Source organism: Lissotriton vulgaris, chromosome 2_1 (assembly GCF_964263255.1).
Source record: "Lissotriton vulgaris chromosome 2_1, aLisVul1.2, whole genome shotgun sequence".
Classification (NCBI taxonomy): Eukaryota; Metazoa; Chordata; class Amphibia; order Caudata; family Salamandridae; genus Lissotriton; species Lissotriton vulgaris.
Window position 1 is genome coordinate 637,580,612 of NC_141687.1, and position 23,437 is coordinate 637,604,048.

Here is a 23,437-nt window from a genome sequence, read left to right on the forward strand (position 1 = left end):
GCGTGCTTTACTACGACTCACCTCTGTGTGCAGTCCCACCTCCCCAGGTTGTACATTGGCAGTGGAGTTAAAGTACTGGTGTACCATCACATCTTTGGCCTTAGGGCAGATGGCGTTAACTTAAGATGGCAGCCTTACATGCCACTTACCAAATTAGTGTTTTAACAATTCATTCTAAAATGTTAGAACTTTGATCTAATTAGCAGATGGAATCTGACTACTTACTTTTGTGAGAAACTAAGTGGTCTAGTACGTGCCATTGTGTCACATAACTAACCTCAGCTATCGAAACATGTAAAGTTATTCGAATTTTATCTTTTTAGTGCCTCCGCTACTCACACTGAGGGTCTAATTTGCACACAGAAATGACACATTGTGGAGCCGCAAGCCATTTTACAGCCCGAGCTGCATCCTTTTAAAATCATAGGGATGCATTGTATTGACAACAATATGAAGAATTAGTGTGTTTTTCCCTGCGCTGTTGCACAATTGGCTGCCATTCGCCAGCTCAGTCACCATTGCTTGATGTTGCAAGTGTGCCTGCATTGCTGGGACGATTGTTTTTGTGCAGGAAGGACACCTTCCTGCACAAAAAAATCATTGATGACATTTTCCTCTTTCTATGAGTACTGCAAGGGGAAAAAACAAGGAGAAATAAAAGTATCATTTCACCGTTGCGCCACTCCTCAGAGTCATAGGATTCTGACGCATTCCCAGCTTTACAAAACTTTGTGAATCTAGGAATGTTTCAGGTTCCATGAAGTTTGCGTGGGTACACCCATGAAAGCCATGCATAAAAGGTGCCAATATTTACGAGGCCATGAAAAGTCACGCAGGGTGACATTAAGTGGCTTTGTAAATATGGGCAGGCACACTGCTGCGCCGGTGCGTCAAAAAAAGTGGCGCACGGGCAGCGCAATGGGCTTGTAAATGAGGCTCTTATTATTTACTTTTGGGCATGAAAGACCTTTGCCGTTGTTCCATCTCCAGGTAAATAATACACCCACAGACGGGTGTGTTGGGCAATCACACTCCTTAATGTTTCATATAACTTCTTGAAACCTAGTTAAACACTTTAAACATTGTAAAGATTCTTTACTTTCTTAGTTAATTATGAGTGCAATCATCAATAACGTGGCAGGCATTTGATTTGTGGTAAATTCTTTTTGAGAAAAACATGCATTTACACTCACTGTTCCCTGCAGAGGCGACACTGTATCAGCTAGAACAAAGATTCATTTTTTCTTACAGGCACCAAATATGTACTTTCACTACATCTGAAGCCAGGAAAAGGAGCGATACCTCAGAGTACAGATTTTTTTTCTTCTTGAGGCATCACACTCTAACATCCAGTACCCTACACAGTTTACTGTGAGTTTCGCGTCTTTAACTATGCTTGAACTATTTTATACATCATATATACATATATATTACCTACAAGAAGGCAAAAAGCCTTAAAGATGCTTTAGTACACACCCGGCCTAAAAAGAGACAAGAATCTACTCAAAATTTCCTGAATCTGTGGGGTTTACCACCAGTAGTAGGCCACTATCCTTGTGGAAATTGTAGTGTTTTCCCTTTCACGAGTAGTTCAAAAACACTGACCTTGGAGCCCAATAAAATCTGGGAACAAAGAAGCCATACGAATTGCAACACAGCCAATGTGGTATATTTAATAACTTGCCCATGTGGTCTGAAATATGTGGGAATGACGAAGAGAATGGTCAAATTCCGTATGTGTGAGCATAGAAGCAACATACGTTGTGGGAAGAGTAATACGAAAATGACTTCTCACTTTTTAGATCAGAAACACTCCCAGGACAATTTCCACTGGACCATAATAGAACATCTACAAGGCGCCAGTGAACAAAGGTTATTTGAGCAAGAACAAAGGTGGATATACCGATTGTCATCCCACCATGTTGAACTGAATGATGACATCCCCTGGGGTAGCGTTTTGAAATGACTCTGTTAAAATACCCCCAATATCAGATTAAATCGTTGTAAACACTGTTGAACTTGTTCATTATCAATGTATTAATAATCTGAAGCTGACCTTTGTTTTATTCTATTCTATTTTGTTTCAGCAAAATGGTTTCTTTAAAATACCCAATAAGTTCCAAAAACGAGGGAAATCATGCCCTGTTCCAAATTGTGAGTACAACCAACACATTTCATAGGAATAACTAGTGTTATTGAGACCTACCGACCCTTGTGCCGAGATTACCAATGACGATTGTTTCATTGGTTTAAGGTTAGCGGTCTAGTGGTGCACAACTGTAGTCCACCGGAAGTGTAGACACGCTAGGAACCAGCTCACATATTACATTTAGCCATCTGTTCCAAAAAACACAAATAGGCATAATAATGTCGACTGACCTTTAGCGATATGCTGTCATGATAAAACCTATTCTAGAACATTTGAAAATAAAACAAAAAGATTACAAACCCCGAGGGTCACGTGTTGATGTCACGTGACGTATGACGTTCCGCGACCCAAACACGGAAGTACAAAAAACGGGCCAAGAACGCTAAACAGCACGATCCGGGCCGTAGGGGTGAAACGATTAGGTTTACCGGCGGCAAGCCTTCTGGCAGCAAGTAAGTCACACGGCGCGATTTGGATATAAATTTATTTTGCCTTTTTAAAAAGGGTTTTTCTCTCTAAAAGTAACTCAGTTTGCTGGTATCGAATTACGCTCCATCTGACCAGCTTAATTTTGGGTTTAAACAGATATGACTGGAAGAGAAAGTATGCCCAACTCCACGAGCCCATGAAGCTTGTTGAATTCTGAAGCATCGTAAGTGCAAAAATTCCTTTTCAATGACCAAGTCTAATCTTCTAGCGGCTATCTGGCCCCTATCAAGGGATTCTGGGATCCAGGTTCTTAAAATGTTATGCTGATATTATGAATATCCTTTTTAAATGAATTTGAACACTGCTGAAATTAAATATTCATGATCCAAATAGATACATGGTAATTTGGAATCTAACTGCCTCATACTATAAATGTATTGATTTAACCAATATGGATAGACTTGTGAATAGTTTAGAGGACGATTCCAAAAAAGACAGAATGAATATGTTCTGAATTGGTCATTTATTGCAAAAGGGATGCATGTTAAAGAATCTATATGTCTGTTTATTTACAGAAATTCTACCTGACGATTAGCAGGAGTCCTAAGGACGGGTAAAACCGTGAGTTTGTTGAGGAGAGTAAAACTACTATATCTTCTCTCTTGTTCCTAACGGTGTGGGCAGGCCTTAGCGTGCTTGGACCCTCGTAGGACTTTGTCTTTTTATATTTTGGTCCTGAAGAAAGCTGAGCTGAAATTAGCACTACCAGCAGAAACATGTTGACCATTCACTTTTAAGCCCCTGGAATTCTAATTCAAAATTCCAGTGACTCCACTGTTTTTATTGTGAACAACTGGCCCTTAATAAAGTTTGTTGAGGCACAGTTGTGATCTTTTAGAACATACTTCCCTTCACTGATCACTCTTTCACACATACCAGCTCCGCTGCACTTGCAGGCGTGGTAGCACACAGGTGGGGATAGTCGGCCCCACCTGTGACTGAACCCCATGATGAAGCATGTCACCACTAGGGTGAGTGAGGGTTCTTTTAGAAAACAATAAGTTTTTCTATCTTCACTGCCTCCTTTTGTTTAATGACCACTTGAATTGAAGTAGATTTAAAAATGTTCACTGTGTCATAGAGTTTCACTCGTGACGTATAGGCGCTCTTTTGTTGATAATAGATACATCATAAGTCATCATAATTTGCTCTGTCAGCAACTTGTTTCCTTTTTCTTGACATGTTTCACCCAACATATTGAAGGTACCAGCCTCCATCAGGGCACAATTCTGAACCTTCTCTATTGGCCTATGAAGACCTCAGTGAAGAGCAATGCAACAGATCCTTCCCCATTCATCTACTGCACAAATGAGCATGGTGCTGCTTTAATCAGAACTCATTTCTCTCGAGTGCACTATTCAACTCGATACAGAAGGCATCCCTCCAGAAAGTTGATGCAAAAAACAAATATTGAACTAGTGACATATGTAAAAAAAACACGTGGGGTATTTCCATTTAGATTACAATATAAAGGTGTTTTTCTAGTTGACAGACCTCCCAATTCTATTAGGTTTCCTGACACTCACATATCCCATCTAAGCAACTTAGGTTCTGATCCTGCCTTAAGTAAGAATGAGGTCTGTCATTCCCCTCTTCATGCAGACAATCATTTCATTCTTTCCAGATTGTCTTCATCCTGCCATCTTGGAAAATGTCACCTTTTAAGGTTACTGTGACTAAGGAAGGAGCCGGGCCAATCCAGTCTCTAAAAGAATAAACATCTACCTCTAATGCAGCGCTGTCACCTTTGAGGAAGCAGCAGCTTCAAGGGTATTTGATGTAGCAAACCTAAGAACCCCCCTTCTTCACTAACTGAGGAAGTGGCTGCTCTGAATCCCACAATGGGAGACCCCTGGTAGCAATCTACCCCTTAGCAATGGTTGTATGCTGGAACCCTCAGGGTCTGGAACTCTGGATATGTGCAGCCTTTCCTCTTTTCTCACAGCAACTGACATACATATAATCTACCTCAATGGTACAGGATTGCCCTGACTGACTATCCTGCCAGCTCGCAGTGATGAGCCTAAGCATTTGAACACTGACTGTAAACACTGAATGACAAATCCTACCTACATAGATAATGCATCCTGATATATTCTGTCAATATCAGCTCAGCGGGATCAGGACAAACTGACTACATCTAGAATATATCCCTAAGGGTGTGGATGGCTATGACATTAGGCCAGTGGGTAACAAACCACAGGGGTTTCATTATCATCACACAGCCCAAAGCAACATTTGGCCTTGGTTTATTTCGCGCCTTGCAGGTTTACTTGAGGGAGCAGTTTGCATCTCTTTATAGATGTGCTCCTTCTATTGATTGCAATTTGCGAAATCATGAGTGTACATCAGGCTGCATTATCAAACCAGGGCAATTTCTTCAAGCTGCAGAAAAGGCCCCCCTTGGACCCATATGATCCAGCTGCCCATCACCCACATACATTTCAGTGGCAAATTCATAGCGTTCTCCTCCCTAGTAGCTATGTCCCAGTTACACTGATTCTTCCCGAATGCATTTGGAAGTTGAAGTTATAAAGATGTTCTCTTGTAATTCAATTGATCAAACACTCTGCTGCACCTGTGGCTAGGGTCAGGCTCTATAAATGACATTCAATTACAAAAATCAGATCAGCACCAATAGTCTCCTACCACGTCTGCCAATCTGGCTTCAAGCCACACTGTAGTACAGAAACTACAACCTCTCAGATAATTGATGACTGTGGTATTTTCTCCATGACTCGCATGGCAGTCAGGGTTCCCTGGCCCACATTGTATGAATCAGGGCCATTTACCACTGGTGTCCTGGGGGTTAGACTTAGTGTTGAAACCAAAGCTGAGCCCCAAGGGCACACCTTTAGCACTTGACCCACAGGACAGTAGAGCTGAACTGTTCAATGCTTGCTCAGGGAAGTGGCGTGAGGAGAGAGGCTCAGAATTCATCCAGGCACCTAGTACATGTCAATAACTCAATGTCCAGCCAATGCATGTCCTATACAAAAGAAGAATTATTGTACTGAAATCACACACACCATAATAGTGTACACACGCAGTCTTGATGGTTGACAGAATAACATGGTTGCAGGTGACTGGCAGACTAACTGCAGCAGTGGCTGGCAAAGCTGTTCTACATAGTAAGACAACAGGTGAAAAGACCATTCCTGCTGCTATAATCCTTTAGTGCAATGAGCTGACAATAGGCGTCCTTGATAAAGAGGGTGCCCGTTGTTGCCCACCTGACCACAGAGCCACTCTCTGGGTCTTAGGCCATATCAAAAAGGATGCCACAGTGCGCATCCTTGTTTAATGTGTTTGCAGAGGAAAGGGTCGAAAAGCGATAGCTTGCTATGACAGTGGTGCACGCTCTCCAGAGCCTGCAGGGGATCTTTCTCTGTGCCAACAATTACACCATCCCAGTGCTTGATTTGAGCCAGTGGGAGCCACCGATATTTGGGGATCAGCACTTATTTTTTCACGTACCCGAGGAGAAGAGAGGGAAAACCGGAAAATCAGAAAGATGGAGGAAGAGAAAGATGGAACATATGTCATGCATTGGGAAAACAGGAACCCAGGAAGAGTAATATAGAGGTGTAGGGAGTGTGTGGTGGTGAATGTATGTGAGGGATCTATCTGGTTCAGAACAATCTGTCAGGGAGACTGCTTGAAATCTGCACACTAACTAGGTCAGGAAAGGAATCTGCAGTCAGGACAGAATCACAGAAATGCAAGATAAGAAATCTGCATACACAAGACAGGCCTGTATGTGTGCAGTAAGAACTAGGGTCAAAGCAAACAGGAAAACAAAAAGGCAGGATAAGAAGAGACAGGCAAAAGAGACGAATAACCAATCAGAACAGGAACATAGAATCAACAACTGAAATATTAGGCAAGCCTGGAATATACATGCAGGAACAAACAGAGAGCAAGGAGACATAGCAGCAAGGTGGATAGCTGCTGCACTCTGGACCCATCAGGTATAAATAGCAGGAGGCTCAGGGGAGGAGTACAGATGCAGGGAGAGAGCCAGGCGCAAGGAACTCGATCAGATGCAAGAAGTCAGGCAACCACCAATGAAGGGAAGGATGTGATGGGACTTGGAAAGGGGAAGACCAGGAAAACCAGCAGACACAAGACAGGACACAGGAAAGCCAGGAACAGAGTACAGGTCGAAGCCAAGAGAGAGAAAAGTACAGAAGGCAGATATGGAGAGGTCAGGAAGGCCATTGGATCCAGGAATCAAGAGAGAAAATAGAGCACCTCTGTAATAACATGATTAGGGTAGGGTTTGGAGACAAAAATGACTACAGGGACCATTATGCATTAGAACAGTGGTGCGCGAGCCTGGACTGGACTATTAAGTGTATCTGGCAAAGCAAGGTGTAGAAGGGTATAACATCATAATCAGGGGCAAAAAGGCAAGAATGCAGAGGGCCTTTGTAAGTACTACATAGTGCCTGAATGGTAAAATCCTAGGACACACCTCCTCCCTCCCAAAGGGCCACACCTGTGTGTACACGGCAGGGTCTAAAACCCTGGTACTCGTAGTACGGCCTGTGGGCTGCCGGCAGCCCGCAGGCCTTAATTGGCGGCCCGCAGACCTTACCTTGCCATGTCTACGCCTCTAGTGAGGCCAGCAGTTAACACAGAAAATGACCGCTGAAGCATACGTAGTGATTACGTATTAACTAGGTATTCACTACGTATGCTCCTGCCGCCATCTTCTGTGTTTACTGCCGGCCTCTGTTACCTCACAGTGTGATGCTATGCTTCTCTCTGTATTCCTCCTCTGTTTCTTTAAGTTACACGTCTCTGGATTCCATGTGAACCTGCTTGATTCCAGAATGTAGATTAGTCGAGAGTCAGTTGACTCTGAGCGTTCGTGGCTGAGGTTTTAATAAACTTACGCTTAAGTACATCTGTTTCCTGTTTGCTCATTTATTTATTTAACAACACCACATAAATTGGCGACGATTGAAAGATTAAAAAACCTCAACACAGATGAAGAAGATAAGAAGCTGAGCCTTCTACCTACGTCTCTCCTCCAGCGGCGGTTGAAAACAAGTGAAGCGTTGTCTTCCCAGCGGCAGTATTTCGTGAAATCAATGGTGAGGAGTAAGGCGGGAGGTTAATTTATTTAAGATCGGGAGGATTTACAAAAAAGAAAGGGCTTTTGCGCGAGCTGAAAATATTGTTGGGAGCGCAAGAGGAATTCAAGCTTATCAGCGTGTTTTTTGATGCGTCTCAATTCCTTACTGCGTGTCAATGACGCTTGGCGTTCCTTCTCTGCGTCTCAGTGACTAAACACGCATTGTGACGTGTTCAAAGGATCAGCGTAACAGAGTCGGTTCCTTCACGGTGTTTCAGGCTGATCAGCTTGCGGTTCAGTGACGTTGCTTGATTAACAGCATTGTGACGTCTTCTAATTCTCAGCGCAACAGAGTCTGAATATTCACGGCGTTTCATACAAAATCAGCTTGCGCTTCAGTGATGTTAATGGGTTAATGACTGAAGTTTTTAAAAGGAAAAGACTTTTAAAAAAACATTTTATCTTCATTCCTGATTAATGTGAATCATTTTGATACATAAATGTAATATATTTGAACCACTGAGAAAGGAGTCAAAAGGAAAAGTTATTAAATACATTTCACAAGAAATACATAAAAAAAAATAACTTTTCTAAATTTATTTTAAAAAGTTGTGAGTTTACATATTTTTCAAATTGAATAAGAAATACTTGGAAAATGCAGAATGTCACGCAACCAACCTTTTTCTTGACCAGTCCTGGTGAACCAAATGTTAAATGGAAAAAATGGAAGAAAATCTTTGCAAATTATGCAAGAGTTTGTGGAACTAATTTAAGTGCCGAGCGAAATCATTCTTTACTTTTGCATTGTTTGGGAGGAGAAGGTCAAGAGGTTTTAGAACATTTACCTGAACTAAGTGCAGCAGAACAAAGAAATCTAAATGAATATGAAATTGCTATTGCTCAACTTGATCGGCATTATTTACCAAGACTGAGTACCATTACGGAAAGGTATCATTTTGGTTTAAGAGAACAGAAGAAAGATGAGACTGTAGAAGAATATGTTTCTGTTTTAAGAAAATTGGCGTCATCGTGTAATTTTGGTCAAACTTTAGATGAGAGAATAAGAGACCAATTTGTTTTGAGATGTGCTCATGATAACATAAGAAAGGAATTGTGGTTGAAACATGAACCACCTCTGGATGAAGTTCTGGTCATTGCAAAGCAGGTGGAACATATGACTAAATGTGTTGAAGAATTAAAAGGTGAAAAGGAGAAGACATCTACGGTAGAAACAAAAAGTGAAACTAAGACAGAAGAAGTCGTTTGTCAAGTTAAACAAAAAATTAATCCCAATCTTGAAAAGAAAAATTCTATGCAATATGTTCCTAATTCTAATTCTGGTAATAGATTTTCTTGTTTTAGATGTGGACAATTTAGTCATTTAGCTAATTCTTCAAATTGTCCTGCGTTGAAACCTTTATGCAACACTTGTGGGAAAAGAGGACATTATTCAAAATTCTGTAGAACAAAAATGTTCACGGGTGAAAGTTCAAATAAGAAATGGTCTCAACCACAAGTGAAAACGGTGACTTTTCAAGTCTACTGTGAGAAAATAGATCATCCCTCTCATTTGGTTTCTGTTGAAAATGTGATGATTAATTTTACATTTGATTCTTGCTCACATATTACTATGATTGATGAGGAAGTGTTTATAAAGAGTTATAAGAGAAAAGTTAAATTGTTCAAATGTGATGTTGCTCCTTTAGGTTATGGTGATAAACCCATCAAAATGTTGGGTTACTTTTTAGCGAACCTTGAATTGGGTAGTCGCATAACGGTGGGGAAAGTTTATGTGACGAAGAAAGGTGATTCCTTGTTGAGTTGGTTACATCAGCGTGATCTTGGTGTTCAACTCAATCCTAATGCTGTTTCTCAAGTTATAGTTAAGAGATTGGTGATGTTTCGTCTTTGTTTTCTGAAAAATTCCCCAATGTTTTTAAAGAAAGTTTAGGATGTTTACAGGGATACAAACATCACATTAGTCTAAAGGAGCAAGCTGTTCCTGTTGTAGCGAAGGTAAGAAGAATTCCTCTGTCTCAGCAGGCCAGTTTACAAAAGGAAATTGAAAAACGAATTGAAAATGGAATTATTGAATCAGTTGAGGCCACGGAATGGTAGGCCCCAGTAGTCGTTGCTAAAAAACCGAATAACGCGATTCGTTTATGCATTGATTTACGTGCTTTAAACAAAGAGGTGGTTGTAGATCATTTTCCCCTTCCTAACATTGATGAGATGGTTGGTACATTAGAGGGTGCAAAATACTTCACCACATTAGATTTGGCTTCCGCCTATCACCAGGTGGAGTTAGATGAAGTTTCTCAAGATTTGACTGCCTTTATTACACCCATGGGTACATTTAAGTTTAGGAGGATGCCTTTTGGCCTCGTATCAGCAGCCTCTGTATTTCAACGTATTATGTCCTGATTATTGAAAGGACTTAAGGGGGTAAAATGCTATCAGGATGATCTTTTAATTTATGGAAAGAACATTCAGGAGCATAATTCTCTGGTGTGTGCAGTCTTGGAACGTTTGAGTGTGGCAGGAATGTCTTTAAAAAAGGAGAAATGTAAATTTGGTTTGGAAGAGGTAAATTATCTTGGTCATTGCATCACGTGTCAAGGGGTTTTTCCAAAAAGAGAATTAGTTGACACCATTGATAAGGTTAAGGAGCCTGTTAACTAAGATGAATTACTTCCGTTTCTTGGTATGGTAGAATTTTATGGGAAGTTTATTACGAACTTTGCAGACAAATCATTCAATCTGAGGAAATTGACAGCAAAAAATGTTGCGTATGAATGGTCGTCTGACTGCAAGAAGGAGTTTGAGTGTATTAAGAATGAGTTAAAAAAAGCTCCTTCACTTCATGCTTTCGTACCTGGTCTTCCCACTTACATATTTACTGATGCGAGTGAAAAGGGTCTTGGTTCTGTTCTGCTTCAGAAGAATGAGGGAAAAGAAGTTTTGATTTGTTGTTCTTCTAGGTGTCTCAGAGGGTCTGAATTAAATTATTCTGTAATTGATAGAGTCTTTGGCTATTTATTGGGCTCTAAGGAAATTAAGGAATTTGATTTGGGGTACTAAGGTGATTGTGTTTTCTGACCATAAGCCTTTGAAAGAAGTGTTTTTAAAGAAAGGTTTGGATTCTATTTCTTCAAGGATTAGGAGATGGATTATTTCTTTACAGGAATTTGATTTTGAAGTTCAATATGTTCTGGGTGTGGCGAACAAATCTGCCGATTGTTTGTCAAGACTTGTTGGTAGTGAGTCCTGTGATGAGGAGGACATGTGTGATATGGAGGAGGTTATCAATGTGTGTGAGGTCACTGATGGTGCTATGGAAGAAAGTGTTTGGAAAAGTGAATTGGAGAAGGATGATGAGATGATTTCTGTAATTAATTCTTTGAAGGAAAATGTGCGTTTGAATAAACCTTGGGCACTTGTGGGTGATGAACTCTCTGTCACGGATGGTTTGCTGACCCGTGGTACTAAATTAGTTCCTCCTTTGGGTATTCGGAAAAAAACTGTTGTCATGGTCATAGTGGTCATTTGGGTATTGTAAAAACAATGATGCGTTTGCAGTTTTGGTGGCCAAATATGGATTTAGAGGTAGAGAGGTTGGTCAGGGAGTGTGTTGAATGTTGTGCAAGTGACAAGATTTTAAAAACTAGACAGATGCCTATGCTGTGTAGATCTTTGCCTAGTTATCTTTGGGATGAGGTTGCTATTGATATTCTTGGTCCTCTTAGTGGTGTGTCTGACACTCCGTATTTGATTGTTCTTATTGATTTGTATTCCAGATGGATTGAGGTGACTGCGGTTAGTGACATTACTTCCAGCTCCGTCATTAAGTTTTTGGAAGATATATCTAAAAGGGAGAGCTTTCCTAATAGTCTTTTGTCCGATAATGGTCCTCAGTTTGTTCTGGTTTGTTTTCTGATTTTTTGAAAAAATTTAGTGTTGTACACAAAAAAGTTTATCCCTATATCATCCTGAGACAAATGGTGCTGTTGAGAGGGTGAACAAAACACTCAAAAAGTCTATACTATTGGCTAGGTCCAATGGTTTGAACTGGATGGTTTCTCTTCAAGAAAGGATAAATGCCTATCGTTTTTCTCCTCATTCCTCTACTGGAAGATCTCCTTTTGAGTTGTGTAAGGGTAGGATACCCAATACTTTGTGGTGTCCTAGTTGGATGAAACTAAATAAAGGTTTGGTTGATAATAGTATAGGTGAATGGAGAGAAAGGGAGTTGAATAAGCAGATGTTGAGAAAGGTTTATTTTGATGAGAAAAAATTTGTACGTTATCAAGAGATTAACGTGGGTGATCTTGTTAAAATAAAAGCGCCTGTGGGATGCAAGTTATGGTCTAAATATACAAATGTTAGACCAGTCATTAAGGTTTTCAAGAATGCTATTAAAACACAGGATGGGAGGATTTGGAATAAGAGTCGTGTTGTACTGGTTAAATCTAAATCTAATTCTTTTGTTTCTGATTTGTCAAATGAAAATGATTCATTCAATGCTATCAATTTACCTGCAGCTGACTCTTCCACTCCTTGTACTCCCCGTAAGAGGAGCATGAGGTTATGTAGTGCTCCTATGTATATGAAAGATTATGTTTAATTGTTTCCTTATGCTTTCCATTCTCATTTGTGTTTTATTGAGAAGGAAGATGTGTGATGTTATGCTTCTCTCTGTATTTCTCCTCTGTTTCTTTAAGTTACAGGTCTCTGGATTCCATGTGAACCTGCTTGATTCCAGAATGTAGATTAGTCGAGAGTCAGTTGACTCTGAGCGTTCGTGGCTGAGGTTTTAATAAACCTACGCTTAAGTACATATGTTTCCTGTTTGCTCATTTATTTATTTAACAACACCACACACAGCACCCTCGGAAAGCTTCCCAAAAGGCCTTTTAAAAGTCAGATGTAAGCGCTTTCACAGCTGACTTTTAAAGGGCCTTTTGGGAAGCTTCCTCTTTGGACTGAGACAGATAGTGGCAGAGACAGAGACAGAGATGCAGATAGAGACAGAGACAGGAACAGATGGAGATAGAGACAGATAGAGGCATAAAAAGATGGAGACAGGCACAGAGACAGGCAGAGAGATAGCCAGAGGGAGAAAGACAGACAGAGACAGTCAGAGACAGAGACAGATAGAGACAGAGACAGATAGAGACAGAGACAGATAGAGACGGAGGCAGAGAGAGACAGGTACAGATAGAGACAGAGACAGGCAGGGACAGAGAGATACAGATAGAGACAGAGACAGACACAGACAAAGAGAGAAAGATAGAGACAGGCAGAGACAGACATAGAGACAGAGACAAAAAGGGACAGAGAGATAGAGACAGAGTCGGATTGAGACAGAGACAGAGAGAGCTAGATAGAGACAGATGAAGACAGAGAGACAGACAGAGACAAATAGAGACAGACACAGATAGAGACAGAGACGGATAAAGACAGAGACGGATAGAGATAGGCAGATAGAGACAGAGCTAGATAGAGACAGACAGATAGAGACGGAGAGAGACAGACAGATAGAGAAAGAGCTAGAGAGACACATAGAGACAGAGAGAGACTGGCAGATAGAGACGGAGACAGATGGAGACAGAGACAGATGGAAACAGAGACAGACAGAGACAGACCAAGACAGACAGACAGAGATAGAGAGAGAGAAAGATAGATAGATAGATAGATAGATAGATAGATAGATAGATAGATAGATAGATAGATAGATAGATAGATCACACTGTGCGAGCCCTAAGTTACTCAATAATCGGATTATTAAACATGCCCCTATGCGCAACCTTCGGTCTGCCCACCTCCATCTTCTCACCACACCTACCATCAAACTAAAAAGACAGGGTGGACGGAGGTTTGCCTTTTTGGCACCTAGGCTCTGGAACTCATTCCCACTTTCTGTCAGGAATTGTGACAATCTACTGGGCTTTAGAAAGGCTCTGAAAACATGGCTCTTTGGGCAATCTTATTAACCTGGTCCCTGCATCAAACATTCATTCGACTAGCGCCATGAAACCTTCTGGTGTCCGTGCGCTTAATAAATTCATCTTAACATAACATAACACAACATGGATCGATAGAAAGAGATAGAGAGATAAAGAGAGAGAGAGAGAGAGAGAGAGAGAGAGAGAGAGAGAGATAGATAGAGAGAGAGAGAGAGAGCAAGGGAGTTAAATAGATATTTATTTATTTATAAGGTTTTATAAAGCGCGAACGTGACCCACGAGGGTATCAGAGCGCTTTACAGTATATAGTCATAAAGACATACGAAATGAGGTAGTATACACGCATTTGTTATTCATCATTACTTACAAAAGAGGTAAATAGTATAAGATAACATAGGTGCCCAGTAAACCAAATATAAGGATCCCAGAGGGCGACAGATCATTATATTATATACAGTTATTGAGCCTTAGGTCAGTATTGAGGATATAAACAAACATATAATGTTCTCTTTCAATCCACAAGAGGTAGCCAGTGATATGAGGATCCTAACGGGGACTCAATGTCAGCATAGAGTCAAGATTTAGGGTGTGAATTTGTTTATTAGGAGAATTCGTACCTCTTTTTTGAAGGTGGTAAAGGAAGAGATTCCCCAAACCACTGGAGGTAAGGAGTTCCAAATCTTTGGAGCGATCCCTGATAAGGTCCTGCAGCCAGTTCTCTTTTTATGAAAGCTTTGTGGTTTCAGAAGTAAGGAGCTCGCACTTCGTAGTTGTCGGCATCCTCCAGATCGTTCTAGTTTTAGAGCTAGGTAACTGGGTGTATTGGTATCCAGTGCTTTATGGTTCATGCAGGCAACCTTTAGTTGTATTCTTGCCTCAGAGGGCAGCCAGTCCAGAGCTTTCAGGGTTGGAGAAATGTGGCTGTTTCTTTTAGATCCTGAAATCAATCTTGAAGCAGTATTATAAGAGAAACCCTCAGCGGAGCCAGCTTGTATTTTGGGGGACCGCAAAGAGTGGTGCTTCCATAGTCTAATCTCTGTAGCACGAAGGCTTGCACTGCCATTTTTAGGTCGGTCTGAGGGTGGAAGCGTTTAAGTTTCCTTAGTAGACTCATCTGGTGATTGGCTCCCTTGGTGGCATTAGGGATGTGTGACTGCATATTCAGGTGTTTGTCTATGGTGACTCCCAGGTGTTTCGCAGAGTCAATGATGAGGGGAGAACAGTCAATGGAGGTCAGGTGTTTCAACCATTGCTCTATCTTTGGTGTGTGATTGGGTGGGGAGATGAGAATGAAGTCAGTTTTTTTGTGTTAAGCATGAGGTGGTTGTTCATGAGCCAACTTTGCGTGTTCTGTAGAATAGCGTTGAGGGAGATGATGTCTTCTGGAGTGAAGATTTTCAAATACAGCTGTGTGTCGTCCGCATACAGGTGATATAGGATATTCGCGGATTTCAATGCGTTCGCTAAGGGTTCCATTAATAGGTTGAAAAGATTAGGTGATAGGGCTGAGCCCTGGGGAACTCCTACATTAACCAAAGATGGCTGAGAGAGAGAATTCTACATCTTGATTCTTTGTGTTATGTTATTAAGGAAGGAGGAGAACCAATGTAACACTGGGCCTGAGAGGCCCCCCTCCAATAGGAACAGTAGGTTGTAATGTAACCGCATCGAAGGCGGAGGATAAGTCAAGCAGTATCATTAGGCACGATTCATTGTGGTCAAGCATTTTTAGTATGTCATCCATTATGTGGGTGAGTGCAGATTCTGTGCTGTGCCCTTGGTGGAACCAGATTGGTGATTGTCTAGGAGGTTGTAATTCTCAATATGATTGCATAATTGTATTTGTACACATTTCTCCAGCGATTTCGCCAAAGTGGTGATGTTGGATATGGGTCGGTAGTTGTTGAGATATGATGGTATGGCGTCGGATTTCTTTAGTATAGATGTTACTTGCCCTATTTTAAGACAGTCTGGTATGGAGACTTGTCTCAGAGAGACAATTAACAATTTTTGCCCATAATGGTAGGATGGATCATTTTTATCATTTTATATAGGGCCGGAGGAAGGGGGTCAGAGAAGTGATTGGAGGGATTGATTGCTAGAAGAGTGTTATAGATTTTTTTGTTCAGAGATTGGCGCGAAGGTATTCCAGGAAGCATTATTTTTTGTGACTTCCCCTGGAGAGCTGAAAAGGACTTTGAGTTGTGAATATCCGTTAGCATCAATGGCCACTGGTTGTGGGAGGGCCTTCTTAGATTGGATGTCGAGCTCGATGATTTTTATCTTTTCACGGAAGAAGTTGGCAAGCTCATCGCAGAAGGTGTATTCAGGTCATTTAGATCTGAGGAATTAGCCGTGTTGCGAGCTTGTTGCTTGACGATTTCAAAGAGTTTTTTTTGGACGGTTGGTAGATTGGGTCAGCTGGGTTCTGAAAAAGTCGGCCTTGGCCTTTAGAATCTTCCTGTTGTATGAGTTCCTTAGCGTTCTAAAGTGCTGTAGGTGAACGTCGGAGGGTGTAGATTTCCATAATCGTTCAGCAGCTCTTAGCGTGCGTCGCTCCGAGTTTAGGGAGTCATTGAACCAAGGTTTGGACATTTTGGAGGACACATTTTTTTCTTGGAGGGGTGCTGTGGAGTCCAAGATTTCAAGCATTGTGGTATTGTAAAAGGCTGTGAGGTCATCGACATCCTCCATGTCAGTTGAGGGGGTCAAGACGGAGTTGCAACGGTTTACCAAGGTGATGGGTTTGATGCTCTGTAAGTTCCTTTTCCATTGTTTTGTTTTTGATGGTTGACTCCTTTTTGGAGTAACCTCGATACTGATGGAGAAGAGGATGCTGTGATGGTCAGTCCAGTCACTAGGAGTGAAGGATTCTAATGAGATGAGGCTTGTTTTTGCTATGATGAGGTCCAGTGTCTCTCGCTTGTTGTGAGTTGGGCTGTCACAGAATTGGAATAAGTCCTGGTCTGCCAGAAACGCTTTAAGACATAATACACCCTGGTCATTTGCATTGTTCTAGTGTAGGTTGAAGTCACCCAGGAAAATTTGTGGTACTTGTGAGTTGACGTAGGATGAAATGACTTCCATTAACTCGTCGATGAAAGACAAGTTATCCCTCGGGGGTGGTAGAATAAGTGGAGCTTGCTGGCGAGGCGCTTATCATCAGAGATATTGATACAGAGATATTTGCAGGAGGATAGAGCGATGGAGTCTACTTTCTTGACTGAGATTATGTTACCATAGATGCAGGCTAACCCACCTCCCGGCGCCACATTTCTATCTAGGCATATGAGGCCGTGACTAGGAGGAACCAATAGATCAAGGATGGGGGAGGAGGAGCTGTTTAACCATGTTTCGGTGAGAACGATAAAGTGTAGATCATTCTCTAGGATCAGGTCCAAAATGTCAGGTGCATGTTTGCTAGCTGATCTGCAATTAATGAGTGCACACTTTATCTTGTTAATAGAATGGGTTAGTGTAGTCTGCTCTATGTTGATATTTGTGAGATGATCTCTATTTGTGGATCTGTTATTGTGTGTAGGATCTCTGAAGGGGTTGGTTTGAATGGATTGGATAGTGCCACATTGTGACGTACTGTTATCTGTTGCTAAGGCATACGATACGAGGAGGTCATCTATGTCGCTGTCGGATAGTTTGACATTTGTCCTCCTAGGCCAGGAGGTGGAAGGTAAGTTAATCTGAATGCTATTGTCAGGGCCATGAGATCTTGGGGATGTCTCTACTAATTTGTGGACAGATTTGGTTAATCTGACTAGTTTTCTCGTGGTGAGAAATCTTGGGGAAGTAGCTACTAGTTTGGAGACTGATTTGGTTCACGGTGGCATTGGTAGCTCTGTGTACGTTTAGAAGTTCTTTGGTGATGGTTGATAGGTTATGCATTTCGGCCTTGAGATGGGCTAGGCCTGAAGCTAACTCATTGAATCGTGCAAACCAAACAGAGTTGGGAAGGTTATTAGTATTTGTAGGTGTATGTTCTTTCATGGAGTGCGATCTGCAGGTGGGGTATGTATGCGTGATTGTGTTCTCCGGTTGCATGGGGATGTCCTCATTAGAGAACAGAGTGGTAAGTTGAAGGAAGTTTGTTGTGGGGTCCACGTTGGTGTGTTCACTGGTCGTTATGTATTGTATTCTGATGGGTGGAATGAATATTGCGGTTGTTAGTGTCCGAACAGATGTCGTGGTAGACAATAGGTCCGGGCGAACCGTGTAATCTAAATTAGATGAGAGTGGGGGTAGAAGTGAGACGTGAGTGGAGTCCTGGTTGGTGGCTTTATTCATGGTCGACGAGGATAACAGTAATGCGTCAGCATTGCAGCTATCGGTAGCTAAGAATAACCCTGCCCTGGCTGGGCCGAGGGATCCAGGTGTGGAAGCAGTCTTTGGGAATGGGGATAGGAATCAATGGGTGTATCTGCAATGAAGGGATTGTTAACTATGTGCAACCCAATTCCGCGTGGTCCAGGGGACCGGACTTTGGTTGTGACCGCAGTGGCTGGGCGGGAAGGCTCATTGGGGGTGTGAGGAGAGATAGATGGATAGAGAGATAGAGATATAGATAGATACAGACAGATAGAGATAGTGTTCAACCTCATGGTCACAGTTTTTTTTGCTCTAGAACCCCCCTCCCCCTCCCCTCCCCCACTGACCCTGCCCCTACTGGTGCAGCCCTCAGCCACAAACCACACTGTAAATTTGGCCCGAGAGAAAGTTTGTGAGTAGCCATGGTCTAAACAATAAATATAGTCCAAATATTTTAACAAAGTTGAATGATTCATGCAGGTACTACAGCTGTATTTTGGAACACAAACGTGGAAGATGTTGATTTACTAGGACCCTCTTCTTTTCAGAATGCCAGAAATTGGTAATGTCGATGATGACATGAGGAACCTTTCCATCTGAGTTTATACTAGCAATGAAACCAAAGACTGTGGTCAGGGTGATCAACATATTTTCACAAAGGTTGTTTTCAAGAAGTGTTACCGGAGTCTGAAAACATGCACTTGCAGTTCTAGGACTGTGTTTCACAAGGTTACTGCCACTGGAGTCAGAGGATTCTTAATGACCAGCCTGTCCTCCAGAAAGCTCACAGAAGTCAGAGTGAAGTACTTCTGTGTTCCAGGTTACTGTTGAGAATGGGGACCGGCATAGGAACAGATGCCTTCTGGATACACAGTTTTCCATCACATGGATTTTCGAGAAATGTCTATGTGGGAGAGTTCCAATAATACCTTTTAGAAATAACACATATATATTAATGAGAGAACGAATGAATAAGGCATTTAATTATGGGTGCCCTAATAGTTGACTCACCTTAGTATCATCAAAGTAAAGAGATATTTTGAAAGAGAGAAAATGTGAGCACAAGACACGTGTATTTAAATGATAGGTGGGTAAAAATAGGTAAATAAATCACCACTGGTACTCAATCAATCAATCAGTAGATTTGAAGAGTGCTTCTTGTCACCAGTGAGGGTATCCAGGCGCAGGCAGGGTCCAGTTGAATAGCTGAATAGCCAGATCTTCAGGGACTTTTGGAACTCTGGAAGAGATCGGGAGGTCCTTAGATCAAATGGTAGCTTGTTTCATGTCTCCGCTGCTAGGTAAGAGAAAGCGCGACCTCTCAATCTGCTGCATCAGATGCAGGGGTGAGGGTTAGAGGAAGAGACATGGAGCGGAGGTGCCTAGTGGACTGATGGAAATTCAGGCAGTGTTTCAAGTAGGAGGGTCTACAGTTGTGTAGGGCCTTGTATGCATGGATCAGGAGCATGAACTGGCATCTTTTCTGTACAGGTAGCCACTGGAGTTCCCTGTAGAAGGGGTGATGTGGATTTGTCTAGGGAGATCCAGGACGAGTCTGGCTGCAACATTCTGTGTGGTCTGTAGTCAGAGGAGGAAGTGATCTGCGATCCATTCATAGAGAACATTGCCATAGTCCAGTCGGATGTAGACGAGGGCCAGGGTGATAGTGCGTCTTGTGCTTTGGGGTAGCTATTTGAATATCTTACGAAGCAAGAAGAAGCAGGAGGAGCAGACGGAGTTGACCTGAGTCATCATGGTTAGCTTGTTGTCCAGAATGATGCCTAGTTTCCTAGAGTGATCAGTGGAGGTAGGAGTAGGTCCGAGTTCTGATGTCCACCAGGATGGGTCCCATGGGAGGCTTTTGTTTCTTAAAATCAGTACCTCTGCCTTGTCCGTGTTGAGCTTCAGGCAGTTGCCCTTCATCCAGTTGATGTCTGACATGCAGTTGTAGAAGGTGGTTCTGGTGTTGGTGTCTTGGGAGAGGATTAGTTGTGTGTTGTGTCATCAGCGTAGGATATGATGTTGAGTCCATGGGTTTTGGCGATGCTAGCAGGAAATGCCATATAAGTGTTGGAGAGGGTGGGGCTGAGCGAGGTTCCTCAGGGTACTCCACGGATGATTTCCTTGAGTTTGGAGGTGAGGGGGGAAGGTGGACATTTTGTGCTCTTCCTTTTGAGGAAAGAGGTAATTCATCTGACAGTGGCTGCTTGAATGCCTATGTTGTGCAGCCTTCTGACTTGTGATGAGTGTGTGATGGGGGACCTTATCGAAGGCTGCCAAGAGGTCTAGGAGGTTCAGAGCCAAAGTCTCTCCTCATTTGTACTCTGAATTAACTAATTATTTGTACTACATTACTTAGTCTACCCCATCAATTTCTCATGAGAATCAGCATAGTTCCCAATGTTTTTTTTCATGCAAACATATCTCACAAGAAATGTGTCTACAATAATGTACAATTCTAACAGATTAATCTCTTTTTTAATATCAAAATATTTTACTCAAGAATACTCTCTATACTATTTCAGACAGCTCTTCACATTTAGTAAGTAGCTAAATAATTCTGGACAGGGCAAAGCAAATCTCATTTATTTTTCATACAAGGTTCGACAGGGTTCAACTTCATGCCTTCATCAGGATGTTCAAAACCTTAAGAGCTATATAAATGCAATTACAGTACAATACAATACTGAAATAAATTATGACTTCTTTACTGTAGTGTTTTGTTTCTTAGGATGGGTTTTCACTTCTTGAGTCTAACTTTTAAATTTCAACTTCTTTTATCACTCTATCGAATCTTGCCATTCACAAGATCTATAATTTTTTCAATTCTATGTTATTACCCAGAGGTGAGGATTATGCATTACCTTCTGTTTATTTCTATGTTAGCAGCCCGTAAAAATTTGAAACAAAGAATAAAGTTACACAAACTCTTAAAAAATGACAACACTCAAAACCAGGAAATGACATTCAAAACACTTCATAACCGTCCACCGATCATTGGTAACGTCCTTATTACAGTGTTGATAAGCCTCTACTCAATCCTCTTTCCTTTGTGCTCCATAAATTGACAGTTATGTGCCGAGGGAGGTTCTCTTTATGTGGTTGATTTCTTGGGCTTTGCTTATGTATTACTTATTGCAGTCAGCAATTATCCTGTTGTCTTCAAATCTGCCCATTAAAAACCATGAATGGCCTGTCAAAACTGCAGGCGAGCACTTGCTGAAATACCATTTTTTTCAACAATTGCCAGCAGGGCCAGTGCCAAGCAGTGGTGCACTGCCTCCCTCACTAGACTGATTTTTCCGGCATTGGAATCCTGTGTGTAGTAGAGCAACTTTGAGCTTGATGGGCTGGATGCAGGTGACCAAGACTGAGGAACTATCGTTTCAATCAAATACTGCCAGATGGTGCTGCCCTACCCAATTGCTGAGCTTGTTTTCTTTGTCAGCTGTGGCAGTCTCCATTTTCAAAGGCAATGCATGTGTGTTTCCAAAGTGGGCCAGGTACAGAGGAATCTTCTGCCATCATAACCTTTCTGTGCTTACCCGTTTCCCGCAATCCCCCCTTGTTACACCCCATGGTATCCTTAACTAAGCAACATACTCCAAGCTCCTTGGGCACCAATAAAGAGGCTTTGGCCCAGTATTTTCCTTTGGCTATATTTGAAGGTGCCCGAAGGTAGTAAAGTCCAGGGGCACAGGTTCTTGGACCTTGGCACAACATCGTTGTTTCTTACCTACTGTATACCACTCAAATCCCCATGAGTGAGTATTAGAATCCTACCCCCTATAAGGAGGTGGAAGAAGAAGGGCTTTCTATCCATCTGATGAAAACCCTCCCTGAAGCCTTAGATTGTTCAGAAAAAAATTAGCTGTCAGAGGCCCTGCAGCTCACGGAAAGGAAATTACTTATATAGGTTGCTGGTAGCCCAGTAACCCATTCTTTGGGAAAGACCCCTTCAAGGACCCTGGGACATCTGAACCCTAGAGTAAACAGGCTATCAGTGCCTCCAATGGGTAAAGCAAAAAGAAAGAAGGATGACCTTCCCAGAGTGATGTTTTCAGTACCTTAAGAATGTATTCTTGAAAAAGACACGTACCCCCGCAAAAAGCTGCCAGAAAGTGTTGAGTGAGCCAGAAACCCACTTAGGAGGCAGAGGCAACAGTGACAGATATTTCCTAGAATAGAATTCTTCAGATGAGGAGCAGTGCCCCAATCAGCCCCGGTGCCTGTCTTCAGGGTCCAAGCAACCAAAGGGGTCAGGCCCATGACAACGGATGTGCTTTTTTGGAGATGGAGGATCCATATGATCAGATATCGTTGTTACCGATGGAAAGTGTAGCATACTTCATGGCCAATATAATCTACAAGTCCTTTGACAAGTAGGTCAAGGAATGCCGAGGACTGTGTCTTTCCCATTCCCTACATAGCCGTGCCACCCAAAATAACTGGCAATATGGTCACTTTTCTATCAACATTTGTCAAAGACCTTAAGAAGGGTACAGATAGAACTTTGAACTCCTGCCAGCATAAACTGCTGGATTATGTATGCCTTCTCATACAAATTCTGTACATGTCAGAGAAGACCAAGGCATCAGGTTCTGTGGATCCACTTGTAAGTCATTTGGGCTGTCTCAGCAGATGATTTGTTTTCTGTGCAATGACAACAGTGGCCTGTTCACAGTGCAGAAACACTCCCTCTTGATCAGAGTGGACCCTACGCTGGGAGAGTTGACCACCTCCAAAGCTGGAGCAGTGGCCAAGGGGTGCTCTTTAGAGTGTCCTTTTTAAAAGAGTTAAGCAAATTTGCTTCATCCTTATCCCTGTATAGAGCACAATCCTTGATCAGGAAGGTCTTTGGATTCAAGATTTGTGTTGGGCCAGATGAGAATTGAGTTAGACAGGGGGGAGTAAAACTAGCTGCTCTAACTTTCACAGCTCCCAGAAGAACTAAACCTTCAGACAGGGTGGACAAAGACCTAAAAATGTATAAGAGAGTCTTCTCCTCCAAAGGCGGCCTCTGCAAGGGGTTAGCCTAACCTTTAAAGGCTCCAGGTCTTACACGGTTTCAAGTAAGAAGTAATAATTTTCCCACCTAAAACTGGGTAAAAGATTACAGAGTTCCCTCCAGCTTGGCAGACCCTAACGGTAAATGCCTGGGTATTGCAAAAAATAGCAGCTCGTACATCAAAAGATGGGAGAGCTGAAGGCCACGGCAGGTATTGTGAGAACTCCTCTCTATTCTAAGTGGTTTGTAAGCAACCTGATCCTGGTTGAAAAATAATGGCAATGAATTCCACCCAGTGGTTGATCTTAGAGTGTTCAACATATGATTGGCTTACCAACACTTTAAAATGGAGGCGATCTAGCTCTTAAGGATGCCCTTCATCCAGGAGACAGGATGGTCAGCCTAGACCTGAATTATGCCTA